We start from the raw sequence: 26,657 nt of genomic DNA, 5'->3' as shown, positions 1-26,657 counted from the left end.
TCTTCATGTTGTAACCCTTATTTGTAAATAATCATTTCTCCAACCTCTAACTTAGAATCTAATCCTTTCCCTCCCTCTCCTCACTAGTTTCATCGATTCCTTCTTTTAAACAAACACGTGTTGAACATTTACAGTTAGGTAGGTACTCCACTAAAACCTTTTAATACATTATCTCATATTCTTCATGATAACCTTGGGAGGTAAGTAACATTTTCTCTATTAAACAAGCAGCAGCTACTAGAAATCAAGACTTAGAGAAGGTAAGAAGTATTATATATGTAAGGCCATACAAATAGGAGGTACAGAGCTAAGCTTCATCCTCATGGTAAATCCAAAGTCTATGTTCTTAAACACTGAGCAATGCTATCTCTTAGTTGTGTGCAAAAGGAATCCAAATAGCACAATAAATGTCTTTACGCATGAGTAAAAGGTGTGAGTAGTCTCATAACTATTAGAAGCCTGTATCACATTTTGCCAAACATGCCTTTTCCTAGCAAGTCTGAGGATGGTTGAGCATTTTAATATGAAAGGTTGGAACCTTACCTTTCCAAAATAGCTCACTGCAAAACAGTTTGATTTGATGTAACATGCCTTAGTTTTCTGCATTCAAATTGCAAAGTGTTACTCTCTGGTGGTTTTATAGGTCTCCAGGCAAGTACTGAAGTGATGAAGTATGCAGAGAACTTTCCTATGTATTAAGAATACCTTCAGGAGGGCTGAAAGGTACACTTTCTTGCTATATGTTTACCAGTTGAATTGCAAGAGTAGAGTTGGCATTGCTGAGCCAAGGACCCTTTTTGTTTGGTCTTTTTATGCCTGTGTTCTCAATATTGTTTGAAAGAGTTTGCCTTAGCACAGAAAAATATCATGCACTGAAATTTTTATTAAACCAATGTACCAATGAAACTCAGATGTTTAAACAGACTGTCCAGACATGAAATAAACATAAGTAATCTTTTATTTCTTATTTATCCATTAATATTCCAGGTTATGCAGGATGAATGTATATATGAAAACATATATGTTACTTTGGAAAAAGTTTATCTACTTTTGGATGGGTGACAACAAAGTTATGCATATAGTAACTTGTGGTTACAATTTTAAGTGTCATTAAATACTGCCTTGTAGATTTTAATCTATCTAGCTCAGGAGAAGTGTAATCATCTTAACTCTTCCCTGGCAAGAAGGTGCAATAGGCACAACTTTGGTCTTTTATTGATAATACTGTCTGTTGCACATTTCAGAAGACTTTCTTGAGGCTTGGCCTTGTGTTAGAAGAAGGCTCCAGCAACTCCAGTTATGTAAATGATGCCCCAGTTATATGTTCTTTTATTTTTCAATAAAGCAGAATATCCTTGAACTACAAATGAATTCTCTAGAGTGTTTAAGATGGCACAGATTAAACATTGTTAAAAACTAGAACCTCAAAAAGGATTACAGGAAAGTAAATCATTCCAAGTAATGAAAGAAGTCTTTCCCTCTCCTTTTATAATTTTACATGGTAGGTGTTGCTTGCATGTGAATTGTGCATTATTAACATTATAGAAATATACTTTAATATGGACTCAATGCCACAGATGTGTGTGTGTATTCATATGTGTGTATGTGTATCAGTAGCTTGCTTCTTAATGAGGTACTGGTACATGTATTTTGACACATCTCTCTCTGGCCCAATTCTTTATTCCATTGGCACAGGAAATTCTTGTTTTGTCCAAATGAGTCAGTAGATCTGGGAATTTGTTTAAGCAAAGGTATGTGCAAGTTGCTCTAGGGAAAAAAAAAAATCAGTTCCCTATATCAGGACAAATTACACTCTATATGAGTAGTATTGTGGAAAAAGCAGAGGCTCCCTTGTTAGACATACGTGGGTTCAACTCCCCTTTTTCCCAGCTGTTAGATGGAATACCTTGAGCCTCAGTTTCCCCATGTAAAATGGGGATGATAATCTTTATCACTTAAGAATGGTAGGAAGATGCATATGAAATGAAATTAAATGAAAAATTAAAGCAGGTCCATAGGTAGTATAGCTAACAATGATGGTAGCAGTGGTGATAAAGCGTGTTCTTATGAGCTATGTGCCAGGCACTATATCATGTACTTTACATACACTCTTTAAATCTCTCAGCAACCCCATTTACAAAATTTACTGTTCCCCATTTATAAAAGCAAATGATCCCAGGGGAAATTAAAAAGAAAATTGCAAAGTATCACCATTAATAAGTGATAACATGGGATTTTAAACCCAGAACTTTGTGACCCCAAAACTTGTGCTCTTATTTAACATACTTATATGAAACCTCTGGTATAATAACTTGGAAAAAGTGTATGCTCAGTAAGAGTAGGCGCTTCTCCATATGTACATGTGTAAATAATTTCCTAGAAGTAAAGATTTTTCTCTGTTGGTTATTTCCTGGGAACTAGATTTTAAGATTCAAATGTCTCCACGATACCAAAGTCATTGCTTGTTTTTATTATCCTAAATGTTCTTCAAATATTTATTTTGAGTATTTTGGATATGAAGAAATTGATCAAGCGATTAGAGTACATCAACTTTTTAATTAGTACTGAGCAAGAAAAGCAATAATGAGATTCTGGCCTTAGTGTCATTAAGAATTTTGGTGTTTCTGAGACATCATCAAAATGGCGGCGTGAGGTAAGCCACTGTAAAGCTCCCCTGGAATTTACAACTAATCGAACAACAATAACTCCACAAAGGACTTCCTGCACAGCAGACAGGCAAGACGAAGAGGACCACTACTAAATTCACCTAAAGGTGGGCGAAACATGTGAGCAGGGAAGGAGGGAAGGGAGAAGTGTGGAGACGGAGCTGCGCGGGTGCAGGACGCAGACCTAGCTCAGTGCTCCGAGCTTGCTGCATCCCGGAACTACCGCAGCTGCGGGAGAGGAAAGAACTCAGACTGCTAGGGCTCCGCTTATGGCCCACAGGGCTGAGGGGGCAGAACATAACACGGCTGAACCCAACGCTCACGGCAGAGACCTCGGAGAAAAGACTGAGGGAAGAAGGCTAAAAACAATGGCTTAAGCCCTCACTACCAAGCGGAGAACGGAAGCCTTAGGCACTGAGAGTAGTCGCCCCCTCCCTACCCTCCCAGAGCTCACACCGCCCCCACCTGCCCAGTGCTAGAAGCTGAACAGTAGCAGTGTCAGAGCAAAAGAACAGAATATTTGCTGTTCTGAGAACTGTGGACCACAGACACAGATTTGCATCCCAACTAGTTCCGGCAAGGGGAAGGGAGCTGTGGAAGCAGGACTGGCTGTGCTGGTGGTCGCCGCCATTGCTCTGGGCCACCTCTCACAACTCACCCCGCCCCTGTCCCCACCTATCTGGGTGGATCCCTGCAGGAGTAAACAGAACTGCTGAAACATACAGGCTCTGAATCTGGTGCAGGAAGAGCTTTGGAACTTCAAAAGCTCTCCCCACACCACACGGACACTGCGCCCTGTGACGCAGGCGAACTATTAACAGAGGAGAAACCCGTCTCCCAGGAAATCCCCCCATTGTATGAGAAGCTGGCATACTGAAGAGAAAACATAGCACTACCGTGTGAGAGAGAGAAAAAAAAAAGGCTGCAGTCAGAGAGAAAATAAAATATTCTACCAACAAGTACTGGAAAACAAAAGAAAGACCTCTTCCTATCAACCTGTTGCAGAAGCCACTCCTGTAGATGTCTAGGAAGAGAAATAATAAATCAGTAATTGCCATGAATAACCAAGGCAACAAGACAGCTCAGAAAGAAAGTGAAAAGTCTACAGAAAAGGAACTTAAAGATATGAAAATATGTGACTTAAATGACAGAGAATTCAAAATTGCAGTTCTGAAAAAACTCAATGAGATGCAAGAAAACACAGAAAGGCAGTTTAATGAACTCAGAAACACAATCAAAGAACAACATGAGCATTTTATGAAAGAGATTGAAATTTTAAAAAAGAACCAAATAGAATTTCTGGAGATTAAGAACTCAGTAGAAGAAAATAAGAATGAAATGACCAGCTTAGGTAGTAGAGTTGACCAGATGGAGGAAAGAATCAGTGACATTGAAGATAGAAACCTGGAAATGACATAGATGGAAGAAGAAAGAGACTTGAGACTTAAAAGAAATGAAAGAACTCTACAAGAACTTTCTGACTCCATCAGAAAGAGCAATATAAGAATAATGGGCATACCAGAAGGAGAAGAAAGAGAGAAGGGAACAGAGAATATATTTAAACAAATTGTTGATGAGAACTTCCCAAACTTGTGGACAGAGCTGGATCCTCGAATCCAAGAAGCAAATAGAACACCTAATTACCTCAATCCCAACAGGCCTTCTCCAAGGCACGTTGTATTGAAGCTGTCTAAAATCAACGACAAAGAAAGAATCCTCAAGGCAGCCAGGGAAAAGAAGACGGTAACCTACAAAGGAAAGCCCATTTGATTATCATCAGATTTTTCAGCAGAAACTCTACAAGCCAGGAGGGAGTGGAACCAAATATTCAAACTATTGGAAGAGAGAAATTATTAGCCAAGAATAATATATCCAGCAAAGATACCCTTTAGATATGAAGGAGAACTAAAGACCTTTCCAGACATACAGAAGCTGAGGGGATTTTCTAATATACAACCTGCACTACAAGAAATACTAAAGGAGCCTATTCGACTACGAAATATCAAACTTTCTTTTACATAAACTTAAGGGTAACCCCTCAAAAAAAATCCAGAACTGAAATATATACTGTAATAAAAGAAGAAACAGAGGGAAACATCATAGAATACCACCACACAGAAATAATAGACAACAACAAAAGGGCAAAGAAACAGTGGAGACACAGCCTTACTAGAAAACTAAAGATCAAATGGCAGGAAATCCTCACATATCAATAATCACCCTAAATGTAAATGGACTGAACTCACCAATAAAAAGGCACAGAGTAGCAGGTTGGATAAAAAAACTAAACCCAACCATATGCTGTCTCCAAGAGACACATCTCAGCTACAAGGACAAGCATAGACTCAAAGTGAAAAGGTGGAAATTGACACTCCAAGCAAATGGTACCCAGAGAAAATCAGGTGTAGCCATAATGATATCAGATGAAACAGACTTCAGGGTGAAAAAAATAACAAGAGACAAAGATGGACATTTCATAATGGTGAAGGGGACTGTACAACAAGAAGACATAACAGTCGTCAATATTTATGCCCCAATCAGGGAGTACCGAAATATACTAAGCAACTATTAACAGAACTAAAGGGAGAAATTGACCAAAACACAATTATACTAGGGGACTTAAATACATCATTGACAGCTATGGATAGATCATCCAAACAGAAAATAAATAATGAAATAGCAGCCCTAAATGACACATTAGATGAAATGGACATAATTGACATATATAGAGCACTTCATACTAGAACATCAGACTATACATTCTTTTCTAGTGTACATGGAACATTCTCAAGGATAGACCATATATTGGGACATAAAATCAGCCTCAGCAAATTTAAGAAGATTGAAATCATACCAAGCATATTCTCTGATCACAAGGCTTTGAAATTGGATATCAACTGCAAAAAGAAAGCAGGAAAAAACATAAATACATGGAGATTAAACAACATACTTTTAAAGAACGATTGGGTCAAAGAAGAAATTAGAGGAGAGATCAAAAGATACATAGAAACAAATGACAATGAAAATACATCCTACCAAAATTTTTGGGATGCAGCGAAAGCAGTTTTAAGAGGGAAATTTATATCATTACAGGCCTATCTCAAGAAACAAGAAAAATCCCAAATAAATAACCTCATGTTACACCTTAAAGAACTAGAAAAAGAAGAACAAGTGAAACCCAAGGTCAGCAGAAGAAAGGAAATAACAAAAATCAGAGCAGAACTAAATGAAATAGAGAACAAAAAGACAATAGAAAAATTTAATGTGACAAAGAGCTGGTTCTTTGAAAAGATTAACAAAATTGACAAACCCTTGCCTAGACTCACTAAGATAAAAAGAGAGAAGGCACTAATTAACAAAATTAACAAAAGCAGAAATGAAAAAGGGGAAGTTACCACGGACACCACAGAAATACAAAGGATCATCCAAGAATACTCTGAAGGACTATATGCCACCAAATTCAATAACCTAGAAGAAATGGACAAGTTCTTAGAAACATATAGCCTTCTCAGCCTGAACCATGAAGAACTGGAAAATCTAAACAGACGGATCACCAGTAACGAAATTGAATCAGTCATCCAAAACCTTCCCAAAAGCAAAAGTCCGGGACCAGATGGCTTCACTAGTGAATTCTACCAAACCTTCAAAGAGGATCTAATACCAATCCTGCTCAAACTCTTCCAAAAAATTGAAGAGGAGACAGTACTCCCTAACTCATTTTATGAGGCCAACATTACCCTGATACCAAAACCTGGTAAGGACAACACAAAAAAAGAAAACTACAGACCAATATCTCTGATGAATACAGATGCAAAAATCCTAAACAAAATTCTAGCAAATCGAATACAACAATGCATTAAAAGATTATTCATCACGACCAAGTGGGGTTCAACCCGGGGCACAAGGATGGTTCAACAGTCGCAAATCCATCAATGTGATACATCACATAAACAAAATAAAGGACAAAAATCATATGATTATATCAATTGATGCAGAAAAAGCATTTGACAAGATACAACATCCATTTATGATTAAAACACTTAATAAAATAGGTATAGAAGGAAAATACCTTAACATAATAAAGGCCATATATGACAAGCCCTCAGCTAATCTCATAATTAATGGTGAAAAACTGAAGCCCTTTGCTCTATGTTCAGGAACACGACAGGGCTGTCCCCTATCACCTCTGCTTTTCAACATAGTGTTGGAAGTCCTTGCCAGAGCAATCAGGCAAGAGAAAGAAATAAAAGGCATCCAAATTGGGAATGAAGAAGTTAAATTATCACTCTTTGCAGATGACATGATGCTATATATAGAAAACCCTAAAGACTCCACCAAAAAGCTATTAGAAACAATCAACGAATACAGTAAAGTTGCTGGCTACAAAATCAACATACAAAAGTCCATTGCTTTCCTATATACTAACAATGAAATCTCAGAAAAAGAAATACAAAAACAATTCCTTTTGCAATTGCAGCAAAAAGAATAAAATACCTAGGAATAAACTTAACCAAGGATGTGAAGGACTTATATACTGAAAACTATAAGACATTTTTGAAAGAAATTGAAGAAGACAGAAAGAAATGGAAAGACATTCTGTGCTCATGGATTGGAAGAATCAACATAGTTAAAATGGCCATATTACCCAAAGCAATATACAGACTTAATGCAATCCCCGTCAAAACCCCAATGGCATTTTTTAAGGAAATAAAACAAAAATTCATCAGATTTTTTTGGAACCACAAAAGACCCTGAATAGCCAAAGCAATCGTAAGAAAAGAAAAAAAAAACAATACTGGAGGTATCACACTCCCTGACTTTAGCTTGTACTACAGGGCAACAATAATCAAAACAGCATGGTATTGGCAGAAAAACAGACACATAGAACAATGGAATAGAATTGAGAATCCAGAAATAAAACCACATAGATATGGACAGATAATTTGTGACAAAGAAGCTCAAAATATACAATGGAGGAAAGACAGCCTCTTCAATAAATGGTGCTGGGAGAATTGGATAGCCACGGCAAAAGAATGAAACTGGACTGCTATTCGTCACCATGTACCAAAGTTAATTAAAAATGGATCAAAGACTTAAACATAAGACCTGACAAAATAAACTGCATAGAAGAAAACATAGGTACTAAACTTATGGACCTTGGGTTCAAAGAGCATTTTATGAATTTTACTCCAAAGGCAATGGAAGTAAAAGCTAAAATAAACGAATGGGACTATATGAAACTTAAAAGCTTCTGCACAGCAGAAGAAACCATCAACAAAATAAAGTGGCAATCAACTGAATGGGAGAAGATTTTTGCAAACAGTGCCTCCGATAAGGGGCTAATATCCAAAATATACAAGGAACACATGAAAATCAACAACAAAAAAACAAACACCCCAATTGAAAAATGGGTAGACGACCTATAGCGACATTTCTCCAAAGAGGACATACAAATGGCAAATAGACATATGAAAAAATGCTCAACATCACTAAGCATCAGAGAAATGCAAATAAAAACCACAATGAGATACCACCTCACCCCAGTCAGAATGGCTATCATCAACAAGACAAATACTAGCAAGTGATGGAGAGGCTGCGGCATAAAAGAAACCCTCATGCACTGTTGGTGGGAATGCAGACTGGTGCAGATGCTATGGAAGGCAGTTTGGAGGTTCCTCAAAAAATTACGAATAGAATTACCATATGTCCCAGCAATCCCTCTCCTGGGTATCTACCCAAAAACTCTGAAAACATTTATCCATAAAGACACATGTGCTCCAATGTTCATTGCAGCTTTGTTTACGGTGGCCAAGACATGGAAACAACCAAAATATCCTTCGATAGATGAATGGATAAAGAAGTTGTGGTATATATACACAATGGAATACTACTCGGCGGTAAGAAAAGATGATATAGGAACATTTGTGGCAACATGGATGGATCTTGAGAGTATAATGCTAAGTGAAATAAGTCAGACAGAAAAAGCAGAGAACCATATGATTTCACTGATATGTGGTATATAAACCAAAAACAACAAAAGAACAAGACAAACAAATGAGAAACAAAAACTCATAGACACAGACAATAGTTTAGTGGTTGCCAGAGGGTAAGGGGGGTGGGGGTGGGAGATGAGGGTAAGGGGGATCAAATATATGGTGATGGAAGGAGAACTGGCTCTGGGTGATGAACACACACTGGGATTTATAGATGATGTAATACAGAATTGTACACCTGAAATCTATGTAATTTTACTAACAATTGTCATCCCAATAAATTAAAAAAAAAGAATCTTGGTGTTTATGAGCTATCTTAGGTTTAATACTTATATTTACATCTCTTTAATTACTTTTATTAAAGGTGTTTGAAAAGCTACAAGAGAAAAAAAGGAAAACCAAATGTGGGAGAGTTTTGTCAATTTTTCACAATGTCTAAATATAGCTTGGTAAATAAATGCTTCTGCATCATAATCTTCTCAGTAAATAGTTTATTTTTCCTCCTATGAAAACTATCATAAACAAATATTTAAAGAACATTAATATAAAGGAGTGCCAACATACCTGTCTTTTTGGAGCACCCTTATGTCTCAGTATGCATACTAAAGTTCCTACCGGAATTGCCAACTAGGGAGTTTGCCCTGTCTGGATGCTCAGAGAATTCTAGGCTGGATATGTGACTCTGAAAGCCACTGATGTAGAGATGAAAACCCAAGCCATGTGAACTGGTGGAATTATAAGAGCAGAGTGTATACAGTAGGGAATGAATGGAGTCTAAAACTAAGCTTGATGTAGTGTCTCATGTTCAAGTAAATGAGCAGAAAATGGACTAGGAGACTAAGAAGGTGTGAGGAGGGGTTTCTCAGAAGATTGGGGAAGACCATATTTTAGAAACAAGGGAGTGGCCAGTTGAATGCTACTGAGAAGTTAAGTCAGATGAGGAAAATTTGTTATTAGATTTAGCAACAGGTGGATCATTAGATGAGGAGATCTTGTGTCCTAGTTTGTCCAGTGAAAGCATTTCAATGATGTGGCCCTCCTAATCACTGGTACTTTTGCAGTGATCATTTCAGTACAGTGATACAAGCAGAAGTCAAACTTGAATAGACTAAGGAATGCATAGAAGGTAAGGAAATGGAGACATTAGGTAAGGGTAGATAATTTCTCTTAAAAAATGTGACTGTAAAAGGAAGGAAAGAGTAGGACCATGCATAGAATGAAATGTAAGATCAAAGGATGTTTTTTTAAACGTGGAAGACAGAATTAATATGTCTCATTGGGATGTCTGGCAGGGCAAAAGAGTGTGAAGAGATACAAGAGAGATGGGACACAAAGGGGCAAGTCATCTGAAAAGGTGGCAGAGGGTAAGATCCTGAATACAGGATGCAGTTCGGTCCTAAGGGGGAGGAAGACACATTAACAACTGCAACCGGAGGGGGAGAAGTGTAGGAGTGCAATTACTAGTAGAGATGGATGTTTGCCAATGGAAAGTTAAGGCAGTTTCAATGTGTTCACATATTTTCTATAAAGTAGGAGGTGAGAATACGTTCTGAGAATGAAGGGGTGCGGTGGAGGTGTTATGGATTGAAGTTAGTAAAGACTGTGTGAAAAGCTAATGTGTATGCTGTGTTTGAGAGTTCAACAAAATCCTGCAGTAGAATTGCTTGACAGGATTCAGGGCATAGTTGAAGCACGTGACCATCAGTTTATAATGATACCAATTTGTCCTCTGTGTGATTTGCACCAGCAGCATTCAGTTGCCTGGTTTCAAGCACAGATAAGGCAGGGATATTTTGTCATATAGGAATAAAGATACATTTTTGCCAGATAGATGTAGTAAAAGAACAGAGGGACAAAGAAGATGTGAACATTTGCAGTCTAATGATTGAAATGATAAGCCATGACTTCTAAACTTGTGAGGGGGATAAGTGAATCCAGAAAGGGGTTTATAGATAGGGAGAAAATACAGAAGACAAATAGCTTTCTACTGTTGAGGTCATGGTAGAAAGAGTCGGACCAGCAAGCTGGAAAGATTGGAGGTGGTGGCCTGAATCTGTGATGTCTGAGTTAGTGATTTTGAAAGCAGAAGTGAAGCAGTAATCAACAACATACATCTACCTGCTCTCTTAGGATAAACATAAGCGGTCACTCCACTTTCTAATTTGTCCTAGACCATAAGAACTCAAGAAAGCAAGTCACTTAAAATATATACATGAATATTTTGCTTCCAACATTTATATATAATTCAGGAAATTTTAGGTGTTGGGTTTTCTTCAAAAATCTGTCTTCTCCCCCACCCCCAGCTTCATTGAGATATAACTGACATATAACTTTATGTAAGTTTAAGGTGTACAATGTGATGATTTCACACACATATATATTGTGAAATGATTACCACAATAAAGTTAGTTGACACATCTATCACCTCAGATATTACTTGTGTGTGTGTGTGTGTGTGTGTGTCTAGTGAGAACATTTAAGATCTATTCTCATAGCAACATTCAAGTATGCAATACAGTATTGTTATATAATCACCTTGCTGTACATTAGAGTCTCAGAACTTATTCATTTTATAACTGGAAGTCCATACCCTTTGACCACATATCTCTTCCCTAACCCTCAACCCCTGGCAATCACCAGTCTAGTCTGTTTCTATGAGTTTGACTTAAATTTCACATACCATGTTTCCCCGAAAATAAGACCTAACTGGAAAATAAGCCCTAGCAGAATTTTTCAGGATGACATCCCCTGAACATAAGCTGTAATGCGTCTTTTGGAGCAAAAATTAATATAAGACCCAGTCTTATTTTCGGGGAAACACAGTATAAGTGAAGTCATACAGCACTTGTTTTTTTCTGAGTTATTTCACTTAGCGTAATGCCCTTAAGAGTCATCCATGTTGTCACAAATGTCAGCATTTTCATCTTTCTTGTAGCTGAATAATATTCCATTGGATGCATATACCACCACATGATGCTTTGTCCATTCATGCATCAGTGGACACTTAGGTTGCTTCCATGTCTTGGCTATTGTAAATACTGCTGCAATAACCATGGAGTGCAGAAATCCCTTCAGGGCAGTGATTTCATTTACTTTTGGGTATAAACCAGAAGTAGGATTGCAGGATCATATACTAGTTCCATTTTTAGTGTTTTGGGGTTTTTTTGACAAAACTTCATAGTGTTTTTCATAGTGACTGTACCAATTTATATTCTCACCAACAGTGCACAAGCGTCCCTTTTCTCCACACCCTCATCAACCCTTATCTTTTGTCTTTCTGATGACAGCCATTCTGACAAGTATGAGGTGATATGTCATTGTGGTTTTGATTTGCATTTCCTTGGTGATTAGTGATGTTGAGCATCTTTCCATGTACCTGTTGGCCATTTTTATGTCTTTTTTGGAAAAAGGTTGGTTCAGGTCCTTTGCCCATTTCTTAATTGGATTATTTGAGTTCTTTATATGTTTTGGATATTAACTCCTTATCAAATATATAGTTTACAAATATTTTCTTCCATTTCATAGGTTGCCTTTCCATTTTGTTGATTCTTTTGCTGTGCAGAAGGATTTTAGATTGATGTAGTCCAATTTGTTGATGTTTGCTTTTGTTACTTGTGTTTTTTGTGTCATATTCAAAAACCATTGTCAAGAACAGCATCAAGGAACTTCTTCCCCATGGTTTTCTTTTTTTTCCCTCTTTTTTATAGAGTTTTATGATTTCAGGTCTTATATATAAGGCTTTAATGTATTATGGGTTCATTTTCATGAGTAGTGTAATTAGGGGTCCAATTTCATTCTTTTGCATGTGCATATCCAGTTTTCTCAGCACCATTTATTAAAGAGACTATCCTTCCCCATTGAATAGTCTTGGTTCTCTTATCAAATATTAGTTGATCAGATATGCATGTGTTTTTTTTTCTGGGATCTCAATTCTGTTCCGTTCATCTGTGAATTTGTTTTTATGCCAGTAGCACACTGTTTTGATTACTATAGCTTTGAAATACAGTTTTAAATCAGGAAGTGTGATGCCTCCAGAATTGCTTTGACTCAGGGGTCTTTTGTATTTCTGTATGAATTTTAGGATTATTTTTTTCCTTTTTCTGTGAATTAGAATTTTGATAAGGATTGGATTGTATATCATTTTGAGTAACATGGACATTTCAATAATATTCTTTCAGTCCATGAACATGGAATACCTTTCAATTTATTTGTGTCTCCTTCAGTTTCTTTCATCAGTGTCTTATAGTTTTCAGTGTATGGATATTTTACCTCTTTGGTGAAATTTATTTATTGGTACTTTTATTTTTTGATGCAACTGCAAATGGGATTGTTTTCTTAATTTCTCTTTCTAATAGTTCATTGTTATTGTATAGAAACACAACTGATTTTTGTATATTGATTTTGTATCCTGTAACTTTACTGAATTAATGTATTAGTTCTAACAAATTTTTGGTGGAGTTTTTAGGGCTTTCTACATATAAAGTTATATCATTTGCAAACAGAGATAATTTTACTCTTCCTTTGTTATTTGGTTGCCTTCTATTACTTTTTCTTGCCTAATTTCTTTTACTAGAACTTCCAATACTAGGTTAAATAAAAATAGTGAGAGTGGATATCCTTGTCTTATTCCTGATTTTAAAGGATATGCTTTTACCTCTTTACCATTGGTATCATGTTAGCTGTGGGTTAGTCATTTATGGCCTTTATTATGTTGAAGTACATTACTTTTAAACCTAATTCATTGAGAGTTTTGATCATGAACAAACGTTCAGTTTTATCAAAAGTTTTTTCTGTTGAGATTATTATCTGATTTTCATCCTTCAGAATGATAATGTGATGTATCATATTTGGGTGTGTTGAACCAATTTTGCATCCCAGGGATAAATCCCACTTGATCGTTGTATATGATCCTTTTCATGTGCTGGTGAATTCTGTTTGTGTTGTTAAGGATTTTTGAATCTATATTCACCAGGCATATTAGCCTTTAATTTTTTTTTCTTTGTAGTGTTCTTGTCTGGTTTTGGTATCAGGGTAATGCTGGTGCCATAAAATGAGTGTAGAAGAATTCCCGTCTCTTCAAATTTTTAAAATAGTTGAAGAAGGATTGGCATTAATACTTCTTTAAATATTTGTTAGAAATCACCTCTAAACTCACCTGGTCCTGAGCTTTTCTTTGTTGGAATGTTTTTGATCACTGATTCAACCTCTTTACTTCTTATTGCTTTGTTCAGATTTTCTATTTCTTCATGATTCAGTTTTGGTAGGTTATATGTTTCTAAGAAAGAATCCATTACTTATAGGTAATCTAATTTGTATAATTGTTTATACTAATATCACACTATTATAATCCTTTGTATAACTGTGGTATCAGTTGTAATGTCTCCTCTTTCATTTGTGATTTTATTTGAGTCTTCTCTATTTATTTTAGTTAGTCTAGCAGAAGGTTTGTCAATTTTGCTTTAATTTTCAAAAACCCATCTCAGTTTAGTAAATCTCTTCTATTATTATTTTGCTAATCTGTTTTATTTATTTATGTTCTAATCTTTATTATTTCCTTCCTTCTGTAACTTTGGTCTTGGGTAGTTCTTTTGCTAATTCCTTGAAGTGTAAAGTTACGTTGTTTATTTGTAAAATTTCCAATTTTCCTCCTATTATTGATTTCTTGTTTCGTGCCATTGTGGTCAGAAAAGATATATGATGATTTCAATATTTTAAGATTTGTTAAAACTTCTTTTGTGGCCTAACATCTGATCTATCCTGGTGAATGTTTCATATATACTTGTGAAGAATGTGTATTCTGCTGCTGTTGGGTAGAATGATTTGTATAAGTCTTTTAATACCATTTGGAATATAGTGTTGTTCAAGCCCACTGTTTCCTTATTTAGTTTCCGTCTGGATAATCTACCCACTGGTGAAAGTGGGTACTGAAGTCCACACTGTTATCTACTTGTTGTTTGTTTTTTCTTTCAATTCTGTGAATATTTGCTTTAGGCATTCAGATATGGAATATATGTATATGAACTTCTTTGTCTCTTGTGACAATTTTTGACTTAAAGTTTATTTTGTCCATTATACATGTAGCCACTTCTACTCTCTTGGTTTATATTTGTATGGAATATCTTTTTCCATCCTTTCACTTTCTGCCTATGTGTGGCTTAAAGTCAAAGGGAGTCTATTGTTGGCAGCATATAGTTGGATCTCGTTTTTTATACATTCAGTTACTCTATATCTTTTGATTGAATAATCTATTTATATTTAAAGTAATTAATGATAGGTGGGGACTTACTATGGCCATTTGGTTGTTTTCTAGTTCCTTTCTTCTCTCCGTGATATGATGAATGTTTTAGTAGTATGCTTTTATTTATTTATTTATCATTTATATATGAAATTTAAAAAATCATGTATTTATGTTATAGTTCTGATTACTCAGAATTGTCTGCCCAATGTCTATGCCTTGCACATGGGTGTTGGTGATGGGATTACTGAGACACCTGTTAAAAGCACATAGTTTGCAAATGTCCGTTTTCCTTTCCTATCAATGTTTGTTTATTACTTTTGTAATAAAAGGAAAGAGCTTATTTGGGGTTGAAACTAAAGATTAAAACCAAACCAAAACAAATGAACAAAGAAAGGTGTTCCTTTTCTTTGTGTCCCTTTAAGTCTTGCATTACTATCTTTACCTTTCCAGAACTAGTCACTTCCTTTAGTCTTTGCTGACCGGCTTTAACAGAGAAAGACTCTCTCAAGTTGGTCTAGTTAGAGAATCTGGGGGTCTCTGAGGCCTTTTGTGTGAATGTTCTCATTCTTCTTGTTCCCTCTGAGGAGGGATGTCTTAGAAGTCGGTGCTGTCTCTCAAGCCTGCAAAACCGGGCAAGGTGCCAAGAACCTCTTGTTTATTTTCCCAGGGAAATTGCCCTGAAGTAGTCAAGGTTATATCTTTCCCAATCCTGCAAAATGGAGGTGGATGCTAAGTTCTGCACCTGTTACTGAGACCCACATGCTGTCTGTACATGCTCTCCGTGGGGGCGCATAGGGAACAGTGCTTTGGGGTACATGGACTGGCATGAGGGATGCTGTGGGTACACGTTGGTTGGTTGGTTGGTTGGTTGGTTGGTTGGTTGGTGGGTGGGTGGGTGGGTAGATGGGTGGTTGGGTTGGGCATCTGCAGGTAAGTAGTCATCCTGTGGAGTTTGTGGGTGAGCCTCTTGGTGGAGTCCCTGAGTCGGTTTGCAGGATCTACATCCAGCTATTGAGATTTATGCACTGGTGGCTGTGAGCACCCACCCTTCTCCCTGCTTTCAGCTGCCCCGAGATTCAGCCAAGCCCATCCCCTTAGCGTTTGGACTGAAGTGAACAGAAGTGGACCTCTTGGGCGCCATCCCACAGACTCCGAAGCCGAGTGCTCACTTTGCTCTCACTTTTCCCCACAGGAGAAATTGTGGGCCAGCTCCGCTCTTGGCCCTAAGCTTTGCCTTCCCAGCTGGACTCTGGGGCTCCCACACAGGTGTTCTCATCTGTGGGTGGTTCCAAACTGGTGTTTTTGTTGGGAAATGAGGGCTGGAATCTGTTATTCCACTGTTGTGTTTTTTTTGTGTGTTTTTTTTTTATGTCATCCCTGTAAAAGTCCTATTTAAAAGTGTTCCTGAATTGTTAAAATAACAATTTTGTTAACAACAGTTAACAAAATGCTTTTCATGAATGATCTTTGGTGAAATTCTTAAAACAACTCCCTGAAATATATATTATAATTTGCACTTCACATATTATTTAACCGTTGTCAGAGAATTGAAGTTAAGATTAATGCCTCACACAGCTAAACACAAAACCCAAATCTAAACCTTGGTCTTTTGTTATTTAAAACAATGCCCTTTAATTTTATCATGTTTTCATAGCAGATAACATATATTTTGGTAGTTATTTAAAATTAGAAGGTCGAGAAAATATTTTGTGTGATATTTTATAATAACATTAAAATCTGTTTATAAAACACTTGCTTTAATATTTATTTGGTTGATCCTTAAAGCCACCAAATGCCTACAAAAACTTAAATCCTTCTTAATATAGACTGATGTTTGCAACAAAAAGTATTTTCATTACTCTTAAAGTATTTTGGAATTTATTTCCAAAATTAGCTGTCATGTTATATTACTTTTGGTTTTAATCATGCAAAATTGGTTAGATTTAAACCAAAAATATTATGACATTGTTTTAGTCCCTCAAATCAAATGGTTTTAAGAACTCTAGTTGCATAAAAATAATGCAGAGTTTGTTAAAATGCATATTCCCGGATACTGCCCAGAAAATGATTATCAGCAAGTCTAAGATGGGAACCCCAAATCAACTTCTTTAATAAACACCCCAGTTGATTTGATGCAGGTGATCCTTGGACCGCACTTCAAGAAACACTGCTCTCGAATTTTGTGTTTCAATTTGCATTTATATGTTTAATTTTTGTTAATATAGTAACTTTCAACCATAGGTATAGTTGAGACTCTAGGTGCTGTAATATTATGCTGTCTATACAGTAACTAGAAGAGACACTTTATTTTTGGTTGCAAAAATACTAGCTCTATAGCAAACTATAATCTTATGTAATAGAATTGCCTGTATAACCAAATTTAGATTTCACTCTATATATTTGAAGGTGGTTCTTTGAGCCCTAAACATCATTTATGATGCGATTACTTTAGAATCTCTAGCTTCTACTTTTTTAAGGGACAATCAAAAGATTGATGACTGAAGTGAGAGATTGTCAACATATATTAAGTGACCAATATATATAAAAAATTATTCTTATTAACCGTCAGGGAAATGCAAATTAAAGCTACAGTAACATGCAGTTTTGTACCTCTCAGATTGGCAAAAAATAAAAAGCTCATTAATATCTATTGCTGGCAAGGGTGTGAGGAAACTGGCCCACAATTTTATCTCTCATGGGAATGTGCTGTATTATAATATCTTTGAAAAGATTTGGATAGTAATCTGTTGGCAGTTATTGAAATTACAAATGTATATACTGTTGAGAACATACATTTATATAGTCATATGTACAAAGGTAAGAGTTTGTGTAATTACGTATACATGATTTTTTTAAATTATAACACTTTGTGGTGGCAAAACAACAGCAGTAATAAAAAGAAACCTTTAATCCAGTACAAGAATGGCCGAATAAATTATAGATTTAAAAATGCATCTATTAAAAAAGAATAAAGTAGTTATCTGTGTAGCAGCCTAGATGAAAGTCTATGCCATATTTTAAGTGAATCAAACAATATTAGGTTGCAGAGCAATTTGTTTAATAGACTTCATTTTTTATAATATAGCAAGAAATATTTAACCATGTGTTTATGTGAGACTCTAGATGTTGTGCTGTATAATAAGTAGCTACAGGGCACATGTACATAATTTAAATTAATTAAAGTTAAGTAATTATTAACCACATTTTTGTGTTATTAACCACATTTTTAGTGCTCAAAGCCACATGTTGCTAGTGGCACCACAGTGGGCAGCACAGATCAAAGCATTTCTACCATCATGGAAATTTCTTTTTTTTCTTTTTAATTTTTATTGGGGAATATTGGGGAACAGCATGTTTCTCCAGGACCCATCAGCTCCAGGTCAAGTCATTGTCTTCAGTCTAGTCGTGGGGGGCGCAGCTCACTAGCCCATATGGGAATCAAATCGGCGACCTTGGTGTTAGGAGCACGGTGCTCTAACCACTGAGCCAACAGGCTGCCTCCATTATGGAACTTTCTGTTAGACAGCCCTGCTCTAGAATATTCTGGAAGTTTTTAAGTGATCACAAGCATTGAAAAAAATATCCATTCTTGTTAGAGGTCAGGAAAATGCAAAATAAATATACAAGGACATGCAGTTTCCTGCACTAAACTGCATGGGTACACACTAAACTCATAAAGTTAGAACTGGAGATGAATAGGGGAGATTATTAGCATTTCATCACATGGTTTGTATAGTCAGTGCGTTGAAAACATTTGTTATTCTACCATTTTTAAATCTAATTAAGTGAAATAAGGTATTTTGTTTGTATCATTCATTTGTGATTTTTAAAAACCTCTGCAGTGCTCTTCTATTTTTGGCAATCAAATATTTAGCACTTCATTCAAAGCCTGCTGTACCGTTGAATTTTCTGTCTTTTTTAGATGATAGGACATGCACAGGACAGAACATTGACACGTGAAACACTTGGGGAACAAAAACACATATAATTAAATTCTAACCTTTCCTTTCAGGCTCGATTTTCTTCTTTCTCTCTCATACAGCTAACGACATGGCTTTGCATATTACGCGCACTGAATATTGTTTTCTTCTGAGTTCTAATACTGTCATTAAATTGATAAGGGATAACTGGGTCCATCTGTCTTTTTTTTTTCTTTCAAAAAATAAAAACTGAAAGCATAACTTGAGGGCATCCTCACCATTCTGATCTTCCTTTTTACTCTTATTGTCTCCCTCTCCAAACCGTTAAATAATATCTATGAACAAGTGCTCTGTGGGAGTGTAGATGAATGAATAAAAACGATAAAATGATGCATACAGAAAATGAGCCTGCTTCCGGTGCTCTGCAGTTGCCTCCCGACCATGGGATTCCCAGGAAAGAGACGCTGCCTTTGCGTGACATGGGTCAGTGCATTTTGTCTACGAAACTTTCCCCCCTCCAAAGCACAGTGCAGTCGATAGAGGAGTGGGAGGCTAGGTGTGATGCCACATTTAATCATTTCTTTATTAAGTTTATGCAGGAAAAATAGGAAATGTGCTTCACTAGGACGGAAAGAAGATGTGTCATTGAAGTATAGACACATACTATAGTACCATACAGTTGCTGTACAATATAGGCTTCATTGAAGGAGAAGAGAAAATCCAAAGGACGATGATTCTATTGGATTTGGCAGGGAAAGAGCCAACTAACTGCCAGCTGATATCCAAGCAAGATACAAGAGGAAAGCAAACAAACTTCATTTCATGTTGCAATCGGCGTAAAGTGGTTTTCAATGAGAAAACAAACTAATGAAAATTCATAGTGCCTTTTAATACACTTTACTGCTTTAGTTACTTATAAACACTCGCGAACTTAAAGAGGTAGTTATTTGGGGTTTGCTTGTCTACGTACTGAGCTAGTAGGCATTTGTTGAGCATTCGTCCATTTCAAGTCAACTGTACAGAGCAAAGAGTAAGGCGTGAACATTGATGTGGACCAGGACCTGTGAATTAGCTGAAATGTATGCCAGGAATTTCTGCTCGTGGTTTTGTTCCTTTTGAATGAAGTCCTGCGTCCTGTTTTAGAGTAGATTAAAACGAGGGTATTTTCCAAATAAAGGCTATAACTGAACATTTGCTCATCCTTGTTCAATCTCCTGCTAACTTAACTCATTAGTGATTTTTTTCAGGTTCATGAAAAGTGGATTTTCTTCACCAAAGTGAAAATTCCAGAAGAAGGGAATATTGAAGCCATGTCTTTCATTCTGTGACTAATACCCAAATCTCCTCCAAATCCTCTATCAAGGGCTGTTTATCCCATACCTGGAGGCTCACTTCTATCCTTAAATCTAAACCTAATCTTCTTCTCAGCAGGGGAAACTTCTTTATTTCTCAATAACAAAACAAAACACCTTTACTGTTTTTGAGGGGTTTTCTTTGTGATACTATCTCAGCTCTTTTGACCAATGCACTCTTTTGTACCCCAGTCTAATAACTGAGTATCTGTCCAATGCCTGATTCTCTGTCTTCTGCCACAATTCCTATCATGGTATTCTGTTCCCAGTAGCCTCCTCTATTCATGTTTTTCAATCAAGGCTGTGAGTCAGAATGAACTGTGAAGGCTTCTGAAACAGATTCCTAAGCCATACCTTAGTCAGATTTATATTTAGAAGGTCAGGGCTGGAATCTAGGCTTTCACTTTTAAAAAATGTCCACAGACCACTACCTACTGCTATGACTTTCCCCAGGGTTTGCTTCATCTCATCTCTAGCTTACATTCCACCTTTGTCTGATCTGTTATCATAACTGAGCCGTAGCTCTTAGGATACAAAAATCAAGATTGCACAATTAGAGCCTGGGCAACAACATCAGAAATAATCAGCATCCTTTATTACTTATGAGCTTATAAAGTTACTGTTATAAAAAATAAATTTGTGTTTATATTTTGGTCTTCATTTTTGGTGTTATTAAAAAATGACTGGGAAAAAGAATATATCAAGGAAATAATTTTAAAATAGTATATGAAACTTGTTGAAATTCTTAAATTTAGGGATAGATATATGTGTGTGTGTGTGTCTGTGTGTGTGTGTGTATATATATATATATATATATATATATATAATTATACACACTTTGGCTTCCATCTAACTCAGCAGGTCTGCAGGGAGGCCCAGGAATCTCCATGCTTAATGAGCATAGATGGTCTTTGGACTGCATCTTGAAAAATAGTGGCCTAAACTACTAACATTTTGCATCTTGGTTTTCATCCTGATTTTTAAAACCGTTCTTATTTTTAAACTTTCTGTCTGACAAATACAATTTTGTCCCTATAGGTGAGATATATGATCATTGAAAAACCAAAGGTAGTTGATTCCTTCCAGCAGATCTTACTCTGAACATAAGTGATTACTTTATTTTTATATTGCATCCTATCAAGAAGCTATGTCTCTTGATTTCTTTTTTAAAGAAAGAATAGTGTACTTATTTTTTCTATTGTGCCTGATGCTTAAATATTAATGGTAACTTGGTTGGCGGAGGCTGGGAAACCATCTCCACATGGTAGCAGTGAATAAAAATTGCAGGTTTAGTTTTTGACATGCTTGTGAAGTGCCAGCTCCAAAGATTCTGCTATAAGCAATTCCATTGACATAAATGGAATTTGCAGACGTCTACAAGTTCATTTTCTAGTTAGTATAGGGTCTTTTCTATATGGTGGTTCAATCTTATCTCAGCCCTATGTGTAAGCACTGGCATTCTATTCTTTGTTCCAAAATAGTAAACGTATAGTTTAAAGGTTTTTGCAGAATAAAAAAAAAACAAGGTTGAAAAATGAAAAGAGTAATGTTGACAGAATTCTCTTCTTTTCCAAGTGGGGACATTATTATTACTATTTTAATCTCAAGGAATTCTTGTACCTTGTTATACCTTGGTAGCATCAGCAATACCGTTATTGGTCTCTTTTTAAAATGAACTACAGAAATATTATATTCTGGGGATGATAATATATATCAGGTCTTCAGGATTTAGCAGGGTGTACTGTGAAATGTATACACATGGCCAGCAGACTTCTGGGTGTTTTCTAAAGTCTTATTCTTATACTGCTAGTCTCCTTATCCCATTTATGTTAACAACCAGAGGAAGAAGGTAGTATTAAGTTTACAATGTCTTGTGAAAGTCATTTCCCCCAAGATAATGGTACTCTTGCCTTTTGTTTTGGTTTAATATAAAGGTTTATGTTACATTTTATTGAAAGATACTTGAGTGATTATCAGGACGAAAAAGAATTACAATATAAACATGTAATATGAAATGAAAGGGTATGGTTTTTGCAAAGGCTTTATATTTGATGGAATACATGTAAATAATTTTATGATTTCAAAGGTTAAGGCCAAAACTGCACATCATCTCATGCTTATAATTTCATTAACATATAACAACTCGTATTTACTTATGGGAGAAACTTAACAATAGAATAGTCCCTGAGACACATAACATAGTATTAACTTAAAGTTGAACTACTGAGAGATATTGTGATGAGTAAGAGAACTGCAGCACCTCAATAAGGGGTTGCCTAGAAAGCAGTAAAATACTATAAAATATCAAGGATAGAAGAGTTAAACACAGATTTTGATGATTCTTCATTTGTATTAAAAGCCAGCTTCTGATTGGGGCTCCTGGTTATGTCCTTGGTTAAAAGTTGTGCTTCTCACCCCCTCTTATCCATATTGCAGGATTTTAAAAAGCTCTAGTTGGGAGTGTCTATGCTTGTGATTAATCCCCCATCCCTGTGTGTAATAACAACTTTAAAGTGCTCAGTAATTCATTGTACTGTTCACGTTTATTCACCATAGGAAAGAACTGAATATTTCCTAATGCCCACCCAAGATACCTGACAAGAATATTACAAGGACAAAGAGAATATCTAAGTTCTTTTAGTTCTTTGAAACAAAATATGGTTGTCTATTAATAAAAGCAGCAGTCTACCTGGAGATGTGTGGGAAAATATTTCAATTTTTGGTAAAGAGAAATTAGTCATTCCCATTTGTCAGAGAGAAATCCAAGTGAAACAAGATACATCAACTGCTACCTTCAGAGTACAGGAAACAAACAACAAAGGAATGTTCCTGCCTAATCACATTTAATCTAAAATAATACTATAAATTCTGTTTCTGTTGAGTCATAGAAAGACTATTTTGTTCTGTTTAAATGCATTCCCTAAGGGGTACCTATGGGAAAAGCGAACAGACCTTCTCCCACCATTGTATTTTGAAAACACATGGCGAAAGAGTAAACAAATAAGGATCTTCCTCTCTTTCTATACTCTTTTTAGCTGTTGACTCTGAACTTTGTGGTTGCTAAGTTAATAAACACATTGCAAAGGTTTTAAGAGGAATCTTTCTTACTTTAAAATACGTATGATCAAGGCTTTAAACCTGTGTCTCTCATCACTCAGCTGGGGTGCATTATGGTACCCGGCCCTCAGCTGTCCAAGATAATGAGAGTAAAAGGACAGCCCTCAGCATGTCATATCCTGCAGGTTTGGATGGGCAATACTGGCATTCCTAGGCTGCAGTCTAATACTAAACTGATCAGTGCATGCCCAGCACAGTACATAGTACATCATCTTAGGCAAAACTTACGTTCATTTTCAGGCAATAAAAATCTGGACATGTAAATACGCGCGGGTGCGCGCACACGCACGCACACACACTGTTTTAAAGTGATGAGGAAAAGACATGCAATAACTCTGAGGAAAAAAGAGAAAAAATAATAATAAAACATCTTGAAGTTTTTACTTTTTTGTGTATGTTTAGATACAGTATCTAATATACCAACAGTGATGACCACTGGTGTTTTTCTTAAAGGGCCATTGCATGCCCAAAGTTGCTCACCATGGGTTTTCAGGCCACATCATTAATGGACGAGCCAATTAACACATTTTCACTGTACTGAACATGCATAGGGCATGCATCAATGAGCTAATCTTGTAGTGTCCAAATTAAGATAAAACCAATATAAATAAGCACAGGTAAATATTAGTCATGAATGTGCTGGTGTAAGAATGAGTTAAGAACTGTTAACAGAACAATAACGAACAACCCCAAACTGTATTAATCAAATCTTGTGTGCAATGTATTTTAAGAGGTGCTAGCTAGAATGAAAAGAAAAAAGCAGTTTCTAAACCATGGTGTTTGTAATATATTTGGAGGAACCAGTCAAATATGCAGAAAACATTTTGAAAATAATCACCAAATACCGTGGAGTTTTTTCTTCCTACCAATAAATTCAGGTATCCCAACCCTGAAAGTCTTAACTATATCTACTCTAGACCTTATAAATGCCCCAAGTTACTATAATAAAGAACACATTAAAAGAGAATTTAGCCTGGTTAAAAAAAAATTATCTAAGATACTCCTGTTTTTCCCATGTTGGTCTTCATAAATTTGATTGTTGCAGTCAAGCAATGTCCATCCAATACAGGTATCACAAAGGCTGACGGATTCATTTTAAAAGGGTTAAATACCTATATTCACACGCACACATACACATACCCCCCCTGCGCCGTACATACATGCTTATATTGATATATTTTCCTGTATTGATTCATATATAAATAACTATGATGACATTATAGTTGGTCCTGTGACTAACCTCGTTTCTCTTTGTTAAAGAATTACTGACTGAAGCATTATGGTCAAGGTAATAGTTTCTCTCCTGAGTCTGGACAGGGCACCGTCCTTTCTTCTCACTCTCCCATAACACATTTACCCACACTGCCTCTGCTGGGAAGTCCATATCTTATATTTTTGTTTTACTTATAAGTGTGTCTGTGTACTTCTAAGTACAGCTTCTAATACCTATGTCATCTTCAGTTCATTTTAATAAGGGCCCTGCTTTCCTCCTATGCCCTTTGCAAAATACTGGCTGCTCTGTTTTCTAAATACAGTCACTGGCTCTAGCATACATACCTCAGGGCTGTCCCCCAGGCCTAGATGGTCCATGACTCTCTGCTCTTCGTTAGCTCTGTTCTTCTTCCCAGATCACTCTTCTCCTCCGTCCTTCTCTGCCACTGTGCAACTGAGACGGAGGTTACTTAAAGTATGTCATATCCTTTTTTAAGCAAAAAAATCACTTACTACATGGAATAGATTGAGCAAAAGAAAATGAACAGCACGAGCATCATATTAGCTCATTGATACATACCAAAGATATAAATCCATCTGGGCAAAACACTGAGATAGCCTTGCACTTTCATTGGAATTTCAAGACAAGAAACGGTGTGGAACCGCAGCTCTTCTTTCATGTCTGGGCCATTGTCTAACCACAGCATGAGCCTACAGAGGTCAGCCTGGCAAGAAAAGGCAGGTGTCTTTGTTGTTTTTTGTTGCTATTGTTATTGTTATAATAGGCAGCTTAGTTATATTTCAGAAATAGGAATCTAGGCTGGGAGTCAGGAAGAAAGCTCTGTATGAAATAGGGGAGATGAGCTACTAGCACACTGCAACACTCACAGAAGGTACACTGGTCTGGAAGCGTCTGCCAACACCTGCTGTCTTGTGTTTCTAACTGAAGTGAGAAGGGAGCTAACATGGGTAAGTGCTTACGAAGCCAAGCACCAGCAGAAGCAGACTTTCTACCCACCTGCCATCGCCCTCCCAGTTTCTTTCTGGCTGCAGAGCCCTCTTCATATAAGGAAGAAAAATGTCGAATACTCACTTTCCCAGCTCTGCTTGCAGCCCCAACACAGGCCTGTAATCCAGTGCAGACTAATGGGATCAGAAGGGGTGTCATGGTGTTCTGAGAAGAATTTTGCCTGATGAGAGACATGCAAACATAAACGCCCACCTTTCTGCTTTGTCATAGACAAGGTATTAACACATTTTCACTGTACTGAACATGCATAGGGCATGCATCAATGAGCTAATCTTGTAGTGTCCAAATTCAGATAAAAACAATATAAATAAGCACAGGTAAATATTAGTCATGAATGTGCTGGTGTACGAATGAGCTAGGAGCTAGTGCAGCCAAGAGAATCACAGAGAAACTGACCTAGATCTCTGATGCCACTGAGCCTGAGCACCAACCCAGGGAATCCCTGTTCTTTGAGAAAAATACACCCTCCCCCCTTCCCCCCACATTAAAGTCACTTTCAGTTGAACACTATGTTTCTGGCAGCCCCAGGCATCCTAACCGAGCAACACTGTGCCAGACACTTGTAATACGATCTCTTTTGATGCTTATAATCATACTGCCAGCTAAGCATTATCCCCCCCATTTTAGAGCTGAGGAGATTGAGGCTCAGAAAGATGAAGGGCTTGTCCAGAAGTCAAGGTTTAACTCTCCGTGCCTGTGCCTGGAGTTGAGTCTCATTCACTTTCTGCTGTTCTGTCCCATCACACAGCCTCTGTGTAACAGCAAATATTTACTTACTGAGTGTTTGAGCCTAACAGGGAGGGTGGAAGCCGGTGTGTCTTTGTTCTGAGACTATGGCAAGCATGGTTAAGAAGTAAGGATTGAGCACAAAAGGCAATTTTTGTTACATTACATTAAAAAAAAGAGAGAATAATTTCAGATGTTTCTTTTTCAGGGTCAGAGGACTGGGGCATATATACCTTCAGTTATAATTACATATTGGGCCATGACTAGAAACTTAGCTTTGCAAATATTTTTGGAACGACATGACAGCAAGACTTTGTACCGAGCTCTACATCTATCCTCGAGCTCTGTGTCCTAGTCCTCAACCCTCTAGTTACTCACAAGTCCAGTAGCTCAGCTAGAAGGA

The 26,657-nt window shown here is 36.7% G+C and overlaps 1 long non-coding RNA gene across 1 annotated transcript in view; it reads right to left on the bottom strand.

Annotated features, from left to right (window-relative positions):
- LOC141568526 (uncharacterized) overlaps positions 1-25,324 on the bottom strand; it is a 40,888-nt gene extending 15,564 nt beyond the window's left edge. The window contains exons 1-2 of the long non-coding RNA XR_012491679.1: positions 25,079-25,324; positions 24,844-24,952 (exon numbers count right to left, since the gene is read on the bottom strand). This is a non-coding gene — a long non-coding RNA (uncharacterized LOC141568526). The remainder of the gene's footprint in view (positions 1-24,843; positions 24,953-25,078) is intronic.
- Positions 25,325-26,657: the final 1,333 nt, after the last annotated feature.

Source organism: Rhinolophus sinicus, linkage group LG02 (genome assembly GCF_036562045.2).
Source record: "Rhinolophus sinicus isolate RSC01 linkage group LG02, ASM3656204v1, whole genome shotgun sequence".
NCBI lineage: Eukaryota > Metazoa > Chordata > Mammalia > Chiroptera > Rhinolophidae > Rhinolophus > Rhinolophus sinicus.
The sequence above is the reverse complement of the archived record's forward strand: the minus strand, read 5'-3'. Positions and strand labels throughout refer to the sequence as shown.